This window comes from Zophobas morio, unplaced genomic scaffold (assembly GCF_036711695.1).
Source record: "Zophobas morio isolate AGI-343-1 ecotype UQ-CSIRO unplaced genomic scaffold, CSIRO_AGI_Zmor_V1 ptg000006l, whole genome shotgun sequence".
NCBI lineage: Eukaryota > Metazoa > Arthropoda > Insecta > Coleoptera > Tenebrionidae > Zophobas > Zophobas morio.
In genome coordinates, this window is record NW_026972111.1 from 10,153,698 (window position 1) to 10,175,861 (window position 22,164).

The following is a 22,164-nucleotide window of genomic DNA, read 5'->3' on the forward strand; positions in this document are numbered from 1 at the left end:
TGAGGTAGCTCACGCCAAGCTTCTTGAAGACGAAGCCGAAGATCATTCAAAGTATCCGGAGGATGGGGTAAATTACCCAGTCGGTTACCGAGCATATCCCAGACGTGCTCGATTGGAGACAGATCAGGGGACCGCGCAGGCCATGGAAGTACCACCACATTAGTTTCGTCCAGATACTGTGTTGTAACCCTCGCCGTGTGTGGGCGAGCATTATCTTGTTGGAAAATGGGATTAATTAACCCCCGAAGATATGGTACTGCAACGGGCTCCAATACGTTTGCTATGTACCCGGCAGCGTTTAAATTGCCTTCAATGAAAACGAGGGGTGATCTACTGTTATAACTAATAGCCCCCCAAACCATCACTCCTGGCGTAAGGGCAGTGTGACGTTGAAGAGCAAGATCTAAATTTCTGCGTTCTCCACGTAGTCGTCTGACCCTCCTACGCCCATCATGGGCCCACAAACAAAAACGGGATTCGTCACTGAACACCACGTTATGCCATTCTTGCACCCAATTCACTCGCTCATTACACCACTCTAGCCTGCGGGTGCGATGACGTGGAGTAAGAGGTAGACACCAAAATGGTCGGTACGAACGAAGTCCATAAGATCTTATTCGGCGATATACGGATGCCATTGACAGTCTTCTTTCTAGAGTTTCCAACCAATGATTTCCCACAGCACGTGTTGTGGAAAACCTGTCTCTTAGCGCTAAAGTTCTTAGGTGACGTTCTTCACGAGCAGTAGTGGTATTAGGACGTCCAGATCCGCGGCGACGCTCATGAAGTCCTTCTTCAGACCATCTCGACCAATATCTTAGTACCGTTGCTACATTGCGGTCCACACGATTGGCAATTTCCCGCAATGAAAATCCAGCCTCTCTCAAACCAATTATTCGGCCTCGTTCAAACTGACTTAGGTGACGATACTTGGCAGGTTGTCGAATTCTAGGCATTGTGAAAGATGCGTTTGACACGAATTTGACAGAAAAGCTGGTAAGAGTTATGCATTGGCTATGTGACAGAGCCAGACCTTGTAGACAAAAGACAGAAGAAAAGTCCAGCTATCGCTGGAATTTTTTGTTCCAATTTTAATCACTTACTGCATATGCTAGATTACACCTTCTGTGAAAATTTCAACAAAATCCCTTGACGAATAATAGGTGTTGCACTTTTTATTCAAATCAGTATATAATAATAGAGTGAACTATTTTTATTTTATTTTAGCATGTCCGTTTATTTTTTTATTATTTCAATCATGCATTCTCATTCTAAATATATTTTTATAAGTGTGGATATTATTTATTTTTCATAATAAGTAAATAAATGATGTATGTTGAATGTTTTACTACGAAAAAGCCTTTGGACTAATCAATTTTGAAAGTTATTTGTTAATTATTTCCGACATAAAGACTCTCCACAAAAATATTTGGTTGTTTTTTTATTGCAATACGTTTAGAGAAACCTCAAAAGGTGTTGTACATATGTACATTGTGTTGAAATTTGATCAATACGTACATAGTTCTTTATTAGAAGACTTTACCACCCACAGTTTTCTAAAAATACCGAGAAATTTTTGTTTTACAATAGTATTCCCCTACGAGTCTGTGAAAAGTGGCCACCACTTCGCGTCACTGCGCGCAGCGGACGAGATTGCGTCGCATGAGTAACATACCTCTAAACCTTATTGTATCATGATATAGGCTCAGATTTTCTGGAAAAGGTTATTTTTTACATTTCATCTTGTTTAGCTCTAGCCTATTTAAATCACACCAAGAGACCAATGAATCTAAGCTATCTTGCAAGATTAAACAATCATCAAATGAGTTAATGATACGCGCCATTTTGAGATCATCAGCTAGAATAAATACCCTACAGTTTAAATTGTCAACAACATCGTTGTAATATATCAAGAAAAGCAGGGGTCCAAGAGTGGACCCTTGTGTCACACCGCTCTTGGCATGGAATAAATCTGATTTGGAACCACTACATTCAACAAATTGATATCGACTAAACATAAATGATTTCATTAGGTCACCCATTGCATCACAAAAGCCATATTGTTTCAATTTCTTCAACAGTATACAATGATGCACTCTGTCAAACGCTTTTGTGAGGTCTGTGTATACGGCGTCCACTTGCTGGCGATTGTCTAGTGCTGAAGAAACAAACTGGGTAAATTCCATTAGGTTAGTTGTAGTGGACCGACCTTGGACAAATCCGTGTTGATTAACGTTAATCATAGGTAACATATGGGCGTACATAGCTTTGGATACAATACATTCAAATATTTTAGAAAAATTTGAAAGGAGCGCAATAGGTCTGTAATTGTGGATGTGTGATCTATTATCAGATTTAAATACTGGTATTATACGCGACGTTTTCCATACCTTGGGGAAGGTTGATGTTAATATAATAAGGTTATAGATATGGCATAACGGACTTAAGAAACTAGTGATGCAGTCTCTGATTATAAAGGCTGGAATATTATCAGAGCCGCAGACTTTGTTTGGCTTGGTCTTCTTCACTGCTGAAAGGATGTCAGCGTTAGATATTGACATCTTATGAAAAACAGATGTGTTAATATCACAATTAATCGAAGTTGATAACGACGGGCAACACATCTTATCACAGTAATCACAGCTGGTCAAGACCTGGGCGCTTAATGGTATAACACAGGTACTATTAATAGCACAGGTACATTCACAATTAGGCAAATAAACACTAGAAAAATGGTGTGAAAAAGCATTAACAATGTCTTGCTGATTGCTCAATGTCTGGTCGCCAAATTTCATAACCCCCGGCATGACTGTAGTTTTATTCTTTTGGTGGATAAAATACCAAAATTTGTTAGGGTCATTTTTTAGTGATTCCTCCATCGATCTAATATAGGCACTGAAAGCTTGACGGACTTCTTTATTGATGTCACGACGTATGTTCTTTATCGCATCTAAGTAGTACAGAAGTTTGGATTTCCTGTATTTGTCATTAAGCTGTCTCTTCGTTCTTATCAAACTAATTATATGATTAGTATACCAGATTGGATATGTACACGATTTCAGATGAACTTTTTGTCGGGGCACATACTTGTCTAAAGTGTCATATAGGATTGAATAAAAATTGGAGCAGGATAGCTCGACAGTAGTTGATGACAAGACGGAGGACCAATCCACTGATACTAAAGCATCATAAAGTTCAGGGCAGTTCGCTTTTCGAAAGTTATATTTGTGTTCGTCTGCTACCCTTTCAAATGGTTTAAAGAAATGTTTAATTCAAGACAGGGATGATGGTGGTCTTCTGAAATTAGAGGGGGGAAGTGTCTATTAACCTCAACGTTAAAGTCCTTGGTGCTCATAATGAAATCTAGCGTTCTACCATTCCGATTGACCACACTGTTGTGTTGAGCCAGATTATTAAAAGATTGAAATTGCAACAGTGCTCTAACAACCGAAGAAGCTTTAATCCCCTGAACCAAAGGCAGTTCTGGTAAGTTGAAATCACCAGCAATTAATACTGGAGACGAATAATCCAATTGCGTATCAAGGAAGTCGAACAGGAGCTCATATTTATCTAGCTTCATGGACGGTAGAATATACAATACAACAACAGTCAGTTGTAGTTCACTTGTGACTATTTTTGCCGCTACCAGATTTACTTCAGGAATAGGAGATTGAATACTTACTACAACAGAATTAAAGTTATTATTAATTGCTGCCAGTACTCCACCACCTCTGCCCTCCATCCTGTCACATCTATAAACATTGTAGTGTGCGGGAACAACTTCACTTGACAAAGTATTTACATTAAGCCACGATTCTGAAATGAGTATAACATCGGCATCAGATGCTTGACAATTGATGTTGAATTCACTTGATTTTGTGTTGAGTCCTCTTACATTTTGATAAATTACACAATAGTGAAACGGGTTAATATTATTGGCGTGTGTCTGTTGGAACATATTTAGTTTTTTCTAGCAATTCTTGGTAAACCGTTGACATACTTGAGAATGATGTCCTTCTCACCCTGCTCTAATCTTTCTCTATATTCTTTACGAGTTTTATAGACTATATTTTGTTGAGTTTTCGTTAAATCAGCATTGATATAGATATTATTCTTACGTATTCTAGATCTTAGGACCGTACGACCAACTTCTGAATTTATGAACTTCACTTTTACCAATCTGGATCTGTTTGGTGTGAACTTTCCTATTTTATAAATTGAACAGATATGGTTGGTATCAAGATTCGGTACAATCGAATTCAACAAGGATACAGTAGGTGTATTATCATTGTCGTCGGCTGTATCAGGAAGACCACTTATAACTACATTACTCGATCTATTTATCCTATCAACCGCCTCTTCAATGATGAATTCTTCTGAGATAGAATTAGGGTTATGTTGCTGCTGTTTATTATTCTTCAGATCCTCGACTTCCTTACGTAATAAGATGTTCTCACTTAGCAGCTTCTGGATATCATCTTTAAGCTCCTTGATGGTTGTAGCTAGGAATGCAATACTCTCAGGGAGACTTGACTTCACTTCATTCGGATTAGAGGTTAGGTTTTCAAGAGTATGCAATGTGTTATCTCCGATTGGGGTTAAAGCGTCTTGTTCACAACATTTTTTTTTTCTCTCACATCCTATATGTGATTATAGATCACAATTAGGACACTGTATACGCCTTTTCACAGCAGGAGTGTTACAAACGAAGCACAAAACTTTACTTTCACCTTGCTTATCCGCCATGTTTATTCGTAAAATTGAAAAGTCGAACTCCTTCAGGGTAACTTCGAGCAGCTCTAATCGCGTCGAAAGTTCATTGATATTGTTTTTATTTGGGTCAAATTCGTCAACATATTTTTCGATTCGGGTTAATTTAGCTTTAATTACCGCCCGTCTACGTATTAAAGGAGCTGATGCTGGCATTTTAGATTATAAATTATTGTGCAAATGGTAAATACGCTTTTTTTATAGATTTAACGTTGATTGGGCTTGCAGTCTTGATTGTATAAGAGGATTCATATAATAAATACCAGTGCCAAAATATTCTATATTAACGGGCGAGTGAGGGATTAATAGGAAGCAGATATCTCTGACCTTGGTTTTTTAGTCCTGGTGAGGGTGGACGTGGCATCGCTGATGCAGATGCTGTCCTCCTCGGTTTTTAGTCGTGAGAAGGACGGCCTCGCTGATGTGGATGCTGTCCTTTTAGGCTTTTAGTCCTGGAGAGGGCGGCGTCGCTGATGTGGATGCTGTCCCCTTTGGGTTTGAGTCCTGGTGAGGGTGGCGTCGCTGATGTGGATGCCGTCCTCGACTTCAGGTTGCTTTTTCGTCGTTGTGTCAAGTGGTGGTGCGTTTCTAAGCGCCTCTCGCTGCTTCCTGGGATCGATGATGGATGCTGGTGTCGCTACTTCTCGAAGACCAGGGGCCCCATTCTTGAACTCATGCGACTCACTTTCGTATACGAAAATCGTTCATTTCGTATACGATTGTCAAACTTCGCATTCTTGAACCGAAAAACGGTCAGTCGTATACGAATTTGTCGTACGAAAAGCAACGCATGGTCTTTACCGAGCGAAAATGAATTTCGTATACGAAAGTGGGTACGATTATTACCGAACTCGTACCGAAACTCAGCGAAGCGCATTGCTGACAACTGAGTGATGGAGTGATTTTGAGGTTAACTCACATGTTTATGTTTACCTACATTTTCTGTTGTGATTGTGTGAATAAAAAAAAAAGTGCCTTTAGGTAGATACAACGAGTCGCAGAAAAGGACACGATCTATAATCGAAAGGTGTAATGGTGTCTTGAAAATGAGGTTTAGGTGTTTGCTTAAGCACAGAGTGTTGCATTACCACCCCGAAAAAGCGGGAAAAATAATCAAGGCCTGTGTAGTATTGCACAATATGTGCATTGCTAATAATGTAGAAGAACCAGAAGACAACGATGAGGTAGAAGTGGATGTTGGTATGAATGTCAATGATGAGCAAATTGCACATAACGAGCGAGTCAACCCGCAACTTGCTGCAGGGCGCACAATGCAAGCTCGAATAATAAGAAATTATTTTTGAAAATAAATGAAATATATTTATTATTTTATAATAGACTACCATTATTTCTCCTTAACCTATTAGCGATTATTTTCAGCGATTCTGCGATTTCTTCTTTGGCCTTTACTTGCCGCTCCAATAAAAGAATTTTTTTTTCATATTTTTCTTTCATTTTGTTTTTTTCCGTGGTCAGTTTGACCAACTGCTATGATGCTTTTAGACTCTTGTCTAAACGTTCTGCGGGACGGGCTTTCCGCTTTCTAGAAAATTGGGGTTTTTCTTCGGGTAAAATTCTCTCTTTTTTCTCTTCCACTTGTTCTTCTGTCGGCTCTAACAATTCTGCTGGCAGTTGAGAAGAACTATCTCCATCCCAATTAAACCTAATCGTGGATTCGGGGACGTCTTGACCTTCTATAACGGTATTTCCAATTATTTGTATTATTTTCTCTTCCCCTGAATCTAGATCTTCCGGAGGTGGCCCACCACCGGTTTTCTTCGATTCTTTAATCATGTCAGCTTTTTTCGACTTCGTTTTAGCCTTCAAGTCCTGCCAAGTCTGTAAAAAATCGATACCATTACAGTTTTCAAATATTCGGAGAATTTCATTTGTTAAAAAATTACGAAGCTGTATTTTTCATAATTCATTTTCTCCATTGTTTCCAGTCTTTTCGGGCCCCCGGAATGGAATTTAGTTCTTCGGCAGCCCTGTTCCACAGGTTTTGCGCTGTTTTAAACGTAAAATTCTTTGTGAACTTCCCATCGAGTAATTCTTTATTTTCTTGCATGAACGAAATTAAACGTGCTTTTTGTTCACTTGAAATGTGCGCACTCTTCGTTCCACTCATGTTTTTTTATTAAATAAACTCACAAACTCTCGAATATAACTAGATAAACTCCTCGTCGTACGGAGTACAGTTTACAAGTGAACAAAATGACCAAACTTAGAAATAAACAACTTAATCCCTAAATCGCTATTTCCGTCCCAACTTTCGAAACTGATAACATTCAGCCTTATCGTCCCAACTTTCTAAACTGATAACATTCACCCTTCCGTCCCAACTGTCTTTTTGAGAAAAGAGAAAGTCGTCTTTAGGAAAATTTCAACCCTTCAATTAGTAAGTGATTTAATACATTTTTATACCGGACACATGTTTTAGAATAAAACATAAAGAATTATGTTATTAAAAACAAATTATATTATTTGCTGTTTCCAGTTATATTGATATCACTTGATAGTTAACATAATATTCACAGTAAAACCGATAAATTCCATATTATTAACTTGCGGGACTTCCAATTAATCTTTGTTGTACTTAAAACGTTAAATTTTCCCTCTCATCTTCCATTGATCGATAGTGGTTTCTGACAGCAAAGCATCATCTAGGCCGTATGAACTTATCTACGACTGTACGCAAATACGTCGCATGCGAAATTGTATTCGTCTAGCGCTCAAGAATACAGAGCGTGCGACTTTCATCTTTCGCATACGAAATCACCATGCGACGATTTTCGTATACGACTTGAAGTCGCATGAGTTCAAGAATAGGGCCCCAGGTGTCGAAGGCGATGTGATTACGTCACTCACTCGCGAAGTCACTTCTCGTTTTGTTTTTTCGGATAACTCGCGAATCCGGCTCGAAGGACCAATGTTTGGAGACCCGTTCAGAGTCTCACGTTATTAATAAAAACTTCGTTTTAACACAACAACAAATATATTGATGAGTTTCGCCTAGATGTTACAAGTTTTAAGTCTCGCTTTCGAATGAATAAATATACAAAAGGGTGGGTAAACCCGAAGGGGCTGCAAGGGCCATAAACCCGATTCGGTGCGCACAAGGTCGCTTCAAGAGGACCAATATTGTTGGCCTGAACATGTGGTACTCCTGAAGAAACCCCAAAGGGGGGTACAACAATTTTGATCGATCAGTAAGAAACGATGATAACCACCTAATTGTATTTGTACAAAAGCTAAGTTTATGAAGCTTTATAATTAATATTCTGTGGTTCACCCTATCAAAGGCTTTTGAAAAATCTGTATACATATACAGAATCAACTTAATGACGATTTGCAAAAGCTTCATTCAAAAACGACTGATATACCATCAAATTGGATAATGTAGCTCTTTTAGGATAAAAACCATATTGATTAACACAAAGAATCGGAGAAGAGATTCACTGCAATTGATGCGTAACAATAGAACCTAGCAATTTAGGAATCACTGAGTGATTGCACACACCTCTATAGTTATTAGGGATGTACCGACTACTGGCCGACCGGTCGGATAAGCCGACTATTCGGCCGTTTTTCATCGTCGGCTGCAGTCGGCGACTGGTCGGCTAAACAGCCGACCGGTCGGCTTTTTTTATTAAAATTAAAATAGTATATAAAACAATTAAACCCGGTTCACAGAACCTCAATTAAATATTTAATTGCGATTTAATTTTTAATCCCGCGTTAAAGTATCATGTGACCGACTCTACGCCAATCAGACGTCGCTAATGGCCTTGTTAAATGCGTGATCAACTTAATCTCAGTTAAAATATTGTATAAACTGGCCCTAAAGTGTGTTATTCTTTATTTTTGTACTGAGTTACTACAAAAAAAAGAATATGTTAAAATTATCCAAACAAATTTAACACATTTTTTTGGAAAACAAAGGAACTTTAGTTATTCCTTTTATTAAAATAAAACAAATTTTTATGGTAGTCAGAGAAATAGAAAAAAAAACACACTGTCTGTCGCATTTATAAACCGGTTTTAGCAAAGCCGAACAGTCGGCCGACTAGTCGGTTTTTACTGGCCGAACAATCGGCTAGTCGGTTAGTCGGCCAGACCTACAGTCGGTACATCTCTAATAGTTATCAATCCTGTTACGAAGGCCAGACTTAAATACATGAACAATAACACTATTTTTCCATAATTTTGGAAAAGAACCATTATTCAAAGATTCTTTAAATAACAAAAATAATGGCAAACAAAGCGAAAATTTACACTTCTTAACGACAATACTTGGAACACCATCTAGGCCACACACACACGAAATTTTTAAATTAGAAATATGCTCAAAAACATCCGAAGCCGTAACTGTCAAATCAGAATCATTCACTTGAGAAGCCGAGTCAAATGCACATGTGATATTACTGTAGTTTTCATCAACATAGACAGAAGAGAAATATTTCGCAAACAGAACAGCAATTTGCTTCCCTTCACTAACTGTTTCATTCTCAAAAGGCATCTCATTAGGAATGAAATTAGATTTGTTTCTATCACGAACAAATTTCCAAAAGAACTGAGGATTACTTATAATCGAGTTGTTAACTTACCCATATACAAAGTATAGAGATGTTCACCAAGTTCTTTGCAACGTGTCTTTAATATTTTTAAATAAAGATAATTGTTCTATTCGAGCCGTACCAGAAGCATAAATAAATTTATTAACACAGTATACGGGGCACTGCTTCAGAAGAAGAAGTGGTGCCACAGTTTTGGCTGGTCATGGGGCTGATATCACTACAATTAAATGCCATGGAGGGTGGCGAAGCACTGCTGTAACAGAAGGATACATAGAGGATTCTTTAAAGGCCAAAATTGCAGTGTCGAAGTAGTAGGTAAGACAGCCACAATTGAAGTCATCCATTCGCCAAAGTACCACAATTAAATATGCCATCTACATCCAACCTAGATCCAGATGCCAACATTCCACCGATTTCTTCAAACATAAACAAGTTGGAAGTCAAATTGAATGATTCAAACATGCCGACTATAAATATTTCCAATTTTCAAAATTGCCATGTAACTTTTATTTTTAAATAATTACGTTAAAAATTTGAAATTAAATTCTTTATTTAAATAGTGCTAGGTTATTTTTTTGTCAATCGAGTAATAAAAGGCCACTTGTATTACTTCGCTTTTTGCTTTTTTCCTTTTTTGTTCAAAAAGATAAGAATGAATTTAGAATTTCTTGTTCACACTTAACCTAAAAGCTAGAGACATTAACCGAGATTTGTGCAGTCGTTTTATTTATTTCATAAGAATTAGTTCCTTTGGCAGTAAGAATTAACTATTTATGCGATTTTCGGATTTTGTGACAATCAATGCCGACAACATTATGTCTAGGGAATTTACTGGGGCGATTTTGAATACTCCAAAAGCGTCAATAGTGGACGGAGGCATGAACAAGTTTTATTTCCCATTTCGTCGGCTTGTTTTTTATGTATTGTTTGATGTTCAAACTACCCTTGAAAGGAATCATCTATGCATAGATCGGTTTCAAGTGGCACATCGAGACATATTTTGTCGTCTAAGGGCCTAATTTTCCTGTTAGTTTATCGTCATTATTAGGCTTTTCTTCAATATTTACAAAATGAATGTGTTGATTGCCATACTGTTTGAAATTATCGGTATATTCAGTTGTGGTTGCCAATAGCAGTTTATTCTTTGGTAATGGCAATTTCCCATCACGATGTGTCTCCCTACAAAAGTCTTGATTTCTTCAGCTGTTGTGGGTAGTAATTTCGCTTTCTTTTGAACTGCATACACGTTTGTATTATCAGCTGTAAGCTGGAACAAGTTTTCTGTAAAGTATTTTTGAAACAAATCTAATGGACTTTCTAGTTCGATTACATCAGGATGCTTTTCTTCATGCCATTTTATTGTGGGAGTTACGTAAGTTACATCTTTCATCCAAACAATCCGTTTTTTCAAAGTCAAGTCATTTTCTTTTATAAAATTTTCAACCCGTATATCTTCATCTGATTTTGGTTTATTTCGACATCTTTTCTGTGCTTGTTTCTCGTTTCCATAATCAGTAGCAACTTCCATCGGGTCGTCAAATTCTTCGCCTGGTTCAGCTACTTCTATTTCGACAACGTGATACTCCCGCTTTCTGTTTCCAGGTTTTCTGAAGCATCATTTTCTTCTATGAGCCCCAGTTCCTAACCTTCAACTTCATTCTCGCGACCCTATAATCAGTTATAGAAACCCTGTACAAATGTATTCGAAATGAACAACCGGATAAAAACCGGTTTAGTTTGTCGCATGAGTAATACAAATTTGATGTATTTAATTGTATACACTATGAGCAACAGGGTTTTAAACTTTATCCCAAACTCGTTCAGGAGAATTTCCATCGGCAAGGTGGATTCGTCTTCATAAATGAATCGGTTCTGGATTTCATTTGGTTGATGTGATGTCTTGAATCTTCCAAGAGTACATTGTACACTACTCTACTGATTCGTTCAATCACAGCACCTTTTGCCCACTCCATCTGTTCCCATTGTGAATCTTTGCATAAACCTCGTCATTTGGTTTGTACTGCCGTAACGTCCCACCTCTCTGTTCGCAGTTATTTTTCTCTAGGGATTGGTGGAGTAGGTTTCATTAAGTCCATTTGAACCCTTATTTTTCTTCCAACCATTTCTTCTGCTGGTGATGTTTTCCTTCCTTTCATGGGGGTTGATCTGGAACTCCATAAATATGTTTGGAGTGCTTCAAATATGTCTTCTTCGTTTCGTAACTTCTTTAGAGCCCTTTTAAATGTGTCCACAAAGTGCTCCGCTTGGCCATTGCTTTGTGGTGAGTAAGGAGCCGTTTGCATATGCTGGATTCCATATTCCTGACACATCTGATTAAATTTGTCTCTTACAAATTGAGTTCCATTGTCATTAACAATGCATTCTGGAGCCCCAAATCTTACAAATATTTCTTTCAACAGTTTAATTAATGTCACGGTAGCCGTGGTGTTTTAGTTTTTTTAGATTTAATTGAGAACCTGCAGTTGGATGACGACTTTGCATCGATTGGTGAGGAAGTGGGAGCAAATTTACATAATAGGATAAAACGCCAGTTATTGGACATTACAAATTTAGGGCAGAACCATAAGATTTCTATTTCAATTTATTCGAATTTCTTTCGCTAGGTGGCGAGGGTGACTTGCTTTATTTGAAAACAGGTTGACAGAGATTTCAATTATCAATCGTATGTTTACGCGGGAAAAAGTTTGTAAGGTATTGTCACAGGCAGTTTTTTTAGGGTTTTGTTAAGAGGTGCTAAAGTTGAACTGGGTCGGATACTTTCATATTTTTAGCGGTAAGTACATAATTTTATCGTAGTCGTTTTACAGTAAATTCACGGAGTACATTGATTGAAAAGAAACATTTGTACATCTGTTATGAGAGGTAATAATTATGTGTCCAATCCGTCGTCTTCGTTGATTCACTATTAAAGTCTCTCCAATTGGTTACAATCGTCCGACTTGTCAAAAGGGAAAATATCAAAAGATGTCACTCCCTTCGGGAGTTACAGGAACCTGCAATGAATCTGTTTTATCACGCGCCAAAACAGTTTGTGCTTGAATTGATATTATCAAAATGTCCAAAAAACATTGCTCTGTGTCTGCTTGTGGGGTAATCAAGGATCCTAGAGACCACAAAATAATGCAAAGATTCCCTTCAAACACTGTGAACAAAAGGTTGTGGTGCAAAAAGGTTTTTAATGTTACAAGTAGGTACCCCCACATGAATCTTTTACCAAAGGGAATGTATAGCCAGTAAAACCATTTCAGGTGATAATATTGCAAATAATTTATACATTTGTGGAAAATACTTTGAGAGAAGTTGTTATTATACAAATAAAAGACTTAAACCCGGCTCTGTTCCTACTTTGTTCCTCCATGGTTCCAAGTTACCGCTACCTGTTCCTACTTCTTCAAGCTCCCCAGCAAGTACTAAACGTGATCCAGAATGCAGCTTCATAATTCCTGAGACACATTCCGATAACAATGTAAACACCTCAAAGAAAAACTTTCCTACTGCATATCCCTTTGCAGACCATCCACACCCATGGCGTTGTGACTTTGGCACCGGTACCGAAATTTTGCCTCTTTTTCAAGTAAAAACTGAAATACATGACGTCAAATTGTGTCAAAAAGTCAGACCACGACAGACCATGGCCGACTAGTATAAAGATTATGGCCTGTCCAAAGGAATGCCAAAGGTACCATACGTGCTGCCATCTATTAATAATTCAAAATCGACAAAAGAATTATTAACACCTTTTGAAAGGCACAAAGGCATTCATACCCAAACAAACCACCATTACACGTTTTGAAGTCCCATAATGTCAAGTCAAATTAAAATTTTGCTAAATTATTAAGTGTAATTATTAATAGATGGCAACACGTATCGTACCTCTTCATAGATAAATAATACTACGTAAAATAGAATGCAAACTCGGCTGTAATGCGTGTCCCAGGTTTGTGTCTAGGCTTATGTACCGGCCACATAATAAGAGATAGCACTGATAGCAGTGAAGTATTTTTTTCCAAAAATTACTTGGCGACAACTTCCACAGCCAATTTTAAGAAACAATTAAAAAACTAATGTCATTTATGATTAGTATAAAAGTGTCATTTGTGTGATTATACGTGATAACAAAGCGTAAAATATGAAACTATGCAGTGTTTTGAAATGTCTAAACACTAAAATTATTAAACGCCATCGTTTTCCCAACCCCTACAAATACAACGAGCGTTTTAAAATTTGGTTGGAACGGACAGGGAATCCAAATTTAGGCAAATTAGATCCCACGAAAATATATAAAAATGGATATTTTCTTTGCGATGTACATTTTAAAGAAACGGATTTTGGCCCCAATCAAAAACTTAAAAATACTGCCATTCCTACAATTCAAATTATGCATGGTAAATATTTGTGTGCAAGTGAATGCCATAGATAATTTTTACAATAATTTCAGATAATATGAACGACCCCGAAAGACACACCCATGATCCCGTAAACCCTATTTCTATACTGGATTCTCAAAAATTTTGTACTGAAGTATCTCGAAATTCCAGAGAAACCCTAAACGAAACTTTAAACCCAGAATCTTCTCGAATACTAAATTTACATTCAAATTCTAGGAATATTTCGCGTACAGCCCGTAGAAACAAAATTAAGGTAGCTTCGTATCGCCAACGATTGAAATTATACTCCAAATTTGAAGTAAAATTAGAAAGCAAAATTTTAAGTCAGGATGCTATAAATTTTTGTTTATCACAATTAAAAAGACGAAATGTCAAACCAAAGGGTCGCAGGTTTACCACTGAAGATAAATTATTTGCATTAATGTTTTATAAACAGTCTGGGAGATGTTATAGAAAAATGAGACAGATTTTTGCACTGCCTTCACGTCAAACAATTATGTCTATGTTGAACAAAATTCCAGTAGACGTTGGTATAAACAAAATAATTTTCGACAATCTTAAAGAATCTGCTTCAAAATTAAATAACCAAGATAGAATATGTGCATTAATTTTTGATGAAATGTCCATAATGCCCCACATAGACTATGACAAATATACGGATACATTTTTCGGATTTCAAAATTTTGGATTTGAACAAAATTTACAGATAGCAGATCATGTTCTTGTTTTTTTCATTCGCGGAGTGTTTAAAAAATGGCAACAGCCAATATACTTTGCATTTTCTTTTTCGTCTACAAAATCTTACATATTGACAACTATTATAAAAACTCTGGTTGAAAAAATACAAAATTGTGGATTCAAAATTCTGGTTACAATTTGTGATCAAGGCCAACCAAACCAAGCAGCTATAAATTCTCTGCTAAAGGAGTCGAAACAACGTTATATACATAAAGGGATGGAACCTAAAAGAAGAATTTTATTAGGGGATCAAGAAATTATTCCCTTATATGACACGCCTCATTTAATTAAATGTATTAGGAACAATCTGCTTACTAAAAATTTAGTGTGGAAAACAAGCGAAGAAATTTTGGTTGCAAATTGGAAACATATAATCGATGCGTACTACAGTGATCAAACATGTGGAGAATTACGGGCTCTACACAAAATTACGGATCTCCACGTAATTCCGGAAAAAATTCAAAAGATGAAGGTGTGCTATGCGACACAAGTTTTGAGTCACTCAATGGCATCGACTATTACGCTATTGGTTAAATCTAGTAAATACAAATTTAAAAATAATTAACAGATTCATTTACAATTTAATTTTACAGCCGAATGCAGTACTTTTCAACCACGGTGCGGAAAACCATTTTCTGGGGGCGTATTTAAATCTTCTGGTCATAAACATTTTTGGAAGGAAGCTATCAAAATTTTGGGTGATATGTATTTCGTCGATGAGGCCGGAAAAATGGTAGTACCTCCGTGTATAAAAAACTGGATTGCAACGTTAGAAGGTTTTGTGGATTTACATACAATTTTAGTAGAACAGGGCAGGTGCAAATATTTTTTACCTAGATGTTTAAATTAAGATGTTATTGAAAACTATTTTGGCAAAATCAGAAGTCAAAGAAATCGAGCAACTAATCTAACGGCAGCCCAATTTAAGGAAAGTTTCAAATCTCTATTATTACGCAATTTTTATAGTTCAAATTCAGTGGGCGCAAACTGTGAGAAAACGAACATACCGGATTTATTTCATATTAAAAGACTTGTGGATAAAAACATAAATCAACCTTCAGTAAATGAAACGAGTTACGAAATTTTAAACGTGAATATGTACATTTCAAAACTGTCTCCATATAATTTAGAAAAAGATCTTCATAAAAGTATTGTTGGTTATGTGTCTGGCTGGGTTGCGAAAACATTAAGAAATTTGAAGTGTGAATATTGTAAAACCCAAATTTTAAACAATTTTTCGGAAGACGAACAATGTTACAAATTAATACGTATAAGAATACAATTGTAATAACAGAAAATTGCAATATTGTAAGTTAGATTTTATAAAAAACATTAACAGAATTTATAATATTTCAAGAATCGTTTTAAACAATTGTACATCTTTCGACAACATCAAAAACAAAATTTCGTTTATAGTATCTCATCATGTCAAATTTTCGTTTCATTGTGAACATAAGGAATTAATTGAAAGTGAAATATGTAATAAAATTATATATTTAACAATTTTTACGTTTGTAAAAGGTTTGAATTTAATTTTAAGCGGTCGCGATACAAGAGTTTCCACACATAAAAATGCATTATATCAAAACGCTTGTATAATGTACCAAAAAAAATTAAAGTCAAAAAATCGTAGACAATACTAATAAATTGTATATTATTCTACTTTGTGTTTTTGATATTATTAGTGATAATAAAAATAAAATATTAATTATAAAATATGCAGCAATGACGCATCTAGTAGTTCATGCTTTAGCACCGGCCACAAGGCACCAGGGGGCGTTTATTGAGACCAAAAATCAAGTGGGAGTTTGCATTCTATTTACGTAGTATTATTTATCTATGTACCTCTTCATAGATAACATAATAATATACTATCGTATATAGAATGAAAACTTAATCATGTCGTCAGTTACTCTTACGAACCAACCACAGCCCATCAGAGGGCGCAATAGTTGCAAAATTGTAGCAATCTATTTGGCCATGAAAAAAAAAAATTCAAAGAATTCAAATAATGTCATTAAAATTGAATGTTATAGTTTGTTAACGTCAGTTTAATCAATATTACACTATTAGTAACATTCTAGACAAGAAAAAATGAGAATTTGCAGCGTGCATACTTGTTACAACACGACAGGCACGCGCCACAGGTTTCCCAATCCCAAAAAAGATCGGGCACGTTTTGATATGTGGATACAACGATGCGGTAATTCCCGTTTGGTACAAATTGACCCCTTAAAGGTGTATAACCAGCACACGGTTTGTAATTTACACTTTAATGCCAATGATTTCTCCAGTAATAATAAACTTCAAAGTACCGCGGTACCTGTGTTGCACATTCCTTCAGGTAAAGTAAAAAATTTCAAATATAGTGCAATAATTAGTTCTTTTAGAAAATGGGAATTCGACAATAAGTTCTGCAGCTTCGACAGTTTTATTGCGATCTGTTGAAATTCAAAATGATTTCGTGATTCAACTACCCATACAGGCGTTGCCTTTGCCTGCCGTAAATAATGTTCCTGATGCTCCTATAACCACCACTTCAAGCAGTACTATGAATAGAAAAACAACATGTGAGACTTTAAAAGATACTAAATCGACAAGGAAAAGGAATCTATCTCCTGTAGCTGAAATGATTCATCACTCTTGTTTAAAATACAAGAAGGCAGCACGAAAAAGTAAATCTCGGACAGCAGAATATCGTCAACGTTTGAAATTAGCTTTACAATTTGATATGAAACTAAACAGCAAGGTTCTGGATGACACCGCAGTCAATTTCTGTTTATCTCAATTAAGAAAACGAAATATTAAAACTAAAGGCCGCAGGTATACCACTGATGAAAAAGTGTTAGCACTAGCGTTATATAAACAGTCTGGGAGAGCTTACACGAAATTAAGACAGCTATTTGCGCTGCCTATGCGACATACAATTATGTCAATGTTGAACAAAGTACCCTTAAATGCAGGCTACAATAAACTAATATTTGATAATTTAAAACAAGCAGTTTCAAAATTGAGAAACCGAGACAAAATGTGTTCTGTCGTTTTCGATGAAATGTCGATAATGCCGCATCTAGATTATGATAAAAGCAATGATCAGTTTTATGGTTTTCAAGACTTGGATGAAAATACGTCAGACCTGAAAATTGCAGATCACGTTCTAGTGTTTTATCTTCGTGGGATTTTTAAAAAATGGCAACAGCCCATGTTATTTAGATTCTCGTCATCAGCCACAAAATCCAATGTCTTAGTCGATGTAATAAAACTGATAGTCACTGAAGTTCAAAATTGTAGGTTAAAAGTCAAAGCAATAATCTGTGATCAAGGAAAACCAAATCAAGCTGCTATAAATTTCTTATTAAAACAATCGCAACAAATTTATAAAAGCCGTAACGAAACAATAAAAAGAAGAATTATAATTGGTAATGACGAAATTATTCCTCTGTATGATCCACCACATCTTATCAAGGGTGTTAGAAATAATTTATTAACTAAAGATTTGGTATGGGAAACGAATAATGAAATTTTGAAAGCGGAATGGAAACATATTTTAGACGCTTATTTCAATGATCAGCCTTGTGGTGAATTACGAGCTCTGCAAAAGATTACTGACTTACATGTTATTACCAATAAAATACCAAAAATGAAAGTCTGCTACGCTACTCAGGTTCTTAGCCATTCTATGGCCTCAACTATTTCTTTATTAGTTAAAACTGGTATGTTTTTGGCTATATTTAATTTTAATCCGACTAAATATGTTGTGTATTAGGTCAGCTTCAAGAACAAGCTCTAGGAACGGCGAAAATCGTCAATTTTTTTGATAAACTTTTCGATAGTGTGAATGGTGGCACACTTCGTTCACATGCTGGCAAGCCTCTTCGCGGAGGTGTGTTCAAAAATTCTGGGCATACAACATTTTGGAAAGAAGCGATTCAAAATTTGAAAAATATGTATTTTATTGACAAAAATGGAAAGAAAATTGTGCCGCCAAGTTTGAAAAATTGGATATACACTTTGGAAGGATTTTTAGAATTGTATGAAATACTGATTTATGAAGGAAAATCAAAAATTTTTTTTAACTAGATCTCTAAATCAAGACATTATAGAAAATTATTTTGGCAAAATTAGAAATCAACGAAATCAGGCTATTAATCCCACAGCATTACAGTTTAGAGATAGTTTTAAATCACTCATGATACGAGAATTTTTTGGATCAAAAGCAATAGGGACAAACTGCGAGGAAACTAATGTTCCAGATTTATTCAATATTAGAAACTTAGTAGACAACATAAAAAATCACAGTTGCAAAAGTCATGAAATTTCAACCGAAGTATTTAATGTGGATAAATATATTTCAGGACTTCTTGATTTTCAGTTAGAAAAAGAAATTCACAAAAGCATAATAGGTTACGTCTCTGGCTGGATCGTCAAAACCTTAAAAAACTTAAACTGTGAACACTGCAGATCAAAAATTATTTGCCCGGACGGAGAAAATTGCAGTACTGTAATCCCGACTTTATAAAAAGTATTAACAAGGTTTATAACATAGCAAGAATAGTATTAGGTAATATAACTTGTCCCAATAATATTAAAAACAAAATTTTAGTAGTAGTTTCCAATCGCGTTAAATTTTCATTTACTTGTGAACACAGACACAAAATTGAAGAGGAAATTGTAAATAAAATAGTCAACTTAACGATATTTATGTTTGTTAAAGGAGCTAATCTAATTTTAAGTGGTAAAGACACTAGGTGTTCATTACATAAAAACAAAATTTATAAGGCTGCCGTGGAAATGTACAAAAAGAAATTGCATATGAAAAATATAAAATAAAACTTTTCTCATATTGTAATATCTATTTATTTCAAAATCTTAAAAATCAGAATTACTAAAAAGAATTAAATACAGATGCGCAGTAAGACCTAGCAGGCTATGCTATTTTACACCCTCCACAAATCAACAGATGGTGCTAGCGTTTGAGGGAAAAAAAAAGATAGGTAGTTTGCGTTCTATATTTGTATTATGTTATCTATGTAAAGTCGCGATCTTTTCTATAGAACCACTCCCTAGTGTAAATTTTCAAAATTTGTTTGGTGTAAGTGACCTTGACGGGTTTCTGGGGGCATGGCCGACTCCATTAATCTCTAAAGAGATATGGCCGTTCCAATCGGCATTTACAAATTCTCTATCCAAACAATTGAAAAGTTCTCTAAAGTGGTGCCATCTGACAATGGAAATGTTAAAAAAATACAACACCGATCAAGTTGACATTAAATTTTGACAATTTGTAATTTAATAACGTCAAATAAATTCAGCTCAGGAATGTTTATAACAGAACTCATTTTATTATATCAAATGGAATAAATAAAAATAGCAATGGAAAATTCTAATCATATTAATGTAAGTAGATATCCCTGAATACCTATGCACTAAATAATAATAAAAAGAAAATTACAACTTTAGAACCTTTCTGCTGACTGGTTTGTGCTGCAACAATTTTGTCTTGACCATTGACTAATCAGTCTGTGGTTTCAAGACATATGTTGTTCAAAACAGGTTTTACAGTTGTTGTTACAACAAATTTACATACTAAACGTTTACGTTTTTCACATTTAAATAGAGGGTTCTTCTCTAGGTGAGGAAATATTATGTTCAGCAACTGTTCACAAGCTCTTTCAAATTTTAAAAGTGGAAACATTTTCAAAGCAATGTCCGATATTTGTTTCACAACCCCTACAAAACGAGAATTCGGATAAGTTAGTCCCCCACGATCTTGTTAAAAAATTAATTTTAAGAGAGGTCCAGGAAGTTCAAATGATAATAGCGGAGAAAGACAGTCATCACAGTGAAATTTGTCATCTAATTTTTTTATAATGTACCCTGCTAAAAAGAGACAGAAGCGGAATAAATATCTGCACGTTGTTCAATATTCTTACACAAATTGATTCTTAAATATTTGTCAGCTGGAAATCCAAAGAAAGGTTTAGTACTGTTCCCACATAAATAACATTTCTTCATGTCTGACGATTTATTTGCAATTACCGCTCAAATTAGGATAAAAGATCAATGTCAGTCAATAAAGAAATCTGTAATTAAAAATTAATATGCGTAAGGACCACCAGAGTCCGCCAGTTTAGGGTCACTTCATGGCATACTTTCCGTACTTGCCAAAAAATGCCAAATGGAACGGCCATATCTCTTTAGAGATTAATGGAGTCGGCCATGCTGGGGGAAAACATATGTGTCAAAAATTTGACAGGCTAGATGGCCCCATTGTCAATGTAGATATTTTATTTTAATAAATAGATTAACAGAACATACAGTCTGCACGGGATACAGTGCGGCATAACTGAGGGCAACCGAAACATTCGTGTTGTGCTAGTTTCGATTGCCATATCAACTACCGCTACCAACCGCGTTCGGCGTAAAGTACTAGATGACAGGGTTACCAACTTGACTTTTTATCGAGTGGTTCCGTAGAAATGACCGTTACTGTACCTCTTGGACAGGCCATAATCTTTATACTAGTCGGCCATGGACAGACATTTAGCCGACATTACAGATTCCTTTCCCTCCCGACTTATGCGCCCTCACATGTCACATTTAAGGGATTGGAGAGACTTTAATAGTGAATCAACGAAGACGACGATACTAAGGCCCGGTTGTATAAAGCCTTTGTTAACTTTAACAAATTGTTAAACCAATGATAAATTCGTTTGCTAATGTCAAGTGTTGTATAAAGCAGTTGACAATCAGTTAACAGCGTGTTAACTAACAATATGTCAAACCTGTGTTAACTCAGGATTTGGGTTGTATAAAGCTATTGTCAAAGTTAACATCATGTCAAACCTTAGTTAACTTTCTGTCAGCTAATTAGTCATCCGTCATCAATTAAGTTGCGATTTTGTGTTTGCTTGAAGTTTTAAGGACAAGGTTTCTGATAGGTTTTGAGGTAAAATAAACGTAATTCAGTAGTAATATGTTGTATTTAGCTTAATTGTTCATGCAAATCAATAGAAGATGTCGACATCTACTTTGTCTTCATTGAGTGACGAAAGCGATGAAGAAGGGAGACTGCAAGCAGCAAGAATACGCCGTCCAAGACGCTTTTTCGTTCGTAAGGATCCTTTTGAACTATATGATGATATGGATTTCAAGGAAAGGTATAGGATCAACAAAAACACATTCAACGAGTTGCTCAATCTGATTGGTCATCACCTGGAACCTGCAACAAAAAGAAATCACTCTATTTCTGGAAAATTGCAACTCCTTGTTACCTTACGATTTCTGGCAAGTGCATCATTTCAACAAGTGCGCGGGGACAATATTGGCATTCATAAATCTTCAACCAGTAGAATCATTACCAGAGTATGTAATGTTATAGCAGCTTTAAAACCTCGTTACATTAAGATGCCAGTAACTGACCAAGAAAGACGTTCAGTTAAGTCTGGATTTCACAACATTCGTGGGTTTCCGAAAGTAACAGGTGCTCTCGATTGCACTCACGTCAAAATACTCTCTCCAGGAGGTGAGCAAGCCGAACGATTTCGGAACCGCAAAGGGTACTTCTCAATCAATGTTCAGGGAGTTTGTGATTCAGAATTAAAAATCATAAACATTATTGCTCGTTGGCCTGGTTCCGTTCACGACAGCACCATTTTCAATGACTCACC

The 22,164-nt window shown here is 36.0% G+C and overlaps 1 protein-coding gene across 1 annotated transcript in view; it reads right to left on the minus strand.

Annotated features, from left to right (window-relative positions):
• Positions 1-22,164, minus strand: part of LOC135123821 (uncharacterized) — a 183,826-nt gene that overhangs the window by 5,447 nt on the left and 156,215 nt on the right. The window lies entirely within an intron of this gene.